This window comes from Pundamilia nyererei, unplaced genomic scaffold, assembly GCF_000239375.1.
Source record: "Pundamilia nyererei isolate P.nyererei 1_Seehausen unplaced genomic scaffold, PunNye1.0 scaffold00042, whole genome shotgun sequence".
In the NCBI taxonomy this organism is placed as follows: domain Eukaryota; kingdom Metazoa; phylum Chordata; class Actinopteri; order Cichliformes; family Cichlidae; genus Pundamilia; species Pundamilia nyererei.
In genome coordinates this window covers 1,094,518-1,095,981 of record NW_005187443.1, presented here as the reverse complement: position 1 = coordinate 1,095,981, position 1,464 = coordinate 1,094,518, and positions in this window count along the sequence as shown.

Sequence of the window (1,464 nt, the reverse complement as noted above, 5' to 3'; positions counted from 1 at the left end):
CATGGCTTGGGCTCTGGAACCAGTCTCCTGGAGAGGGGCTGGACTCTGTCTCAGTCTGGAGTTGCCCCTGGGGAGAGGCGGCGGGCTGGGGTGGGTATTCTAATATCCCCTCAGTCTTGCTGCTGGTACGTTGGGGTTTTTCCCGGTGGATGAGAGGGTTTGTTCCCTGCGCCTCAGAACAGAGTTCCTTTAGCACTTGGTGTTTATTACATTCCTAATGTTATTTTAAACTTGTTTCCTCACATGTCGTCTTGACTACGTGGTTGAACGTCCCGCAGAAGAAGGCCTTCCTGAAGTCATCAGGATTCTGGATGACAGTCTCCCGAGCACCATCTCTTCTGATGAAGAACAGGACACTGATACCCAGCGTGTCAGTAAAGGTGAGTATGGTGAGTATATCCTTCTCTCATCCTCCCCCTCTTCTCATGAAGCTTCTCCTTCAACCTCAGTTCTCACCTCCTCAGCAAAGAGAAGCAGAGAAGACATCTGCACTGAAGAGGTAAGTGCAAAGAGGTGCAAGGTAAGTGATGGCACGTTCTGTGGCCCTTCTACATCATCAGGTTCTTTTGGTGTCAGACGCTGCTGGGAAAGGCCTTTTAACCTTTCACTTGATGACAGTGACTCTGACTTGGTAATGTTAGAACTTGTTTTTAAACTTTAAACGTTTAAGTTGGCCTTTGCGTCTTGCAGTGTTTATAAAACACTTTCTTGCTTTGAGGACAGCTTCTTGTAAATATCCTTTACTTTTTAAATAACTTTGTAATGTTTAACTTAAGCCTTTGTGTCTTGTGATGTTTGTAACACAGCTAACTAAGAATATCTGGCTTTTAAAGAATAGTAACTAACACATGTGAAATGTATTGTTTTTTTCTTAATATGTGGCATTGCCTGTGTGACTGTAAGGTAGTGTTTTAGGTGTTGTTACTTCTATTTTTGTTAATATCACAGGTAACTGTTTAAATGACTTACATATTTTTTCTCAAGCGCTAGCTCACCATGCAGGACAAAGGTAAGTCCGTACTTAATGTCAACACAAATGAGTAGAAAAGGTTCAAAAATGATGTCGTGAACTGACTGTAGTCTCTTGTTTATACATAAGGTATAGCCTGTGGCTAAGGGATCAGAGGTAAGGTAAAAACACATAACAGAAGAAAAGTAAATCGAACAAATCAGTGATCTGTGAATTCATCCTTTTGTCTTTGTCTTTTTGTCTTCAGGTGCTTTACACTTGTCCTCTCCCAGCATTCCAGACGGCGCTAACACAGAGAGATGCTCTACCCAGAAGACAGCCTTACCCCAACCCGATGAGAAGGATGGATGACCAAATTACAAACTGGAGAGTGGTGCTGTGTTCCAGCTATGTAAGTTATCACCTCACATTGGCTACAAACTGTCTTGAAGACTAAATCCTTCCAAAAGCTGGTATAAATCATCGTCCTACAGTACTGTAGGTCTAAGTTTATT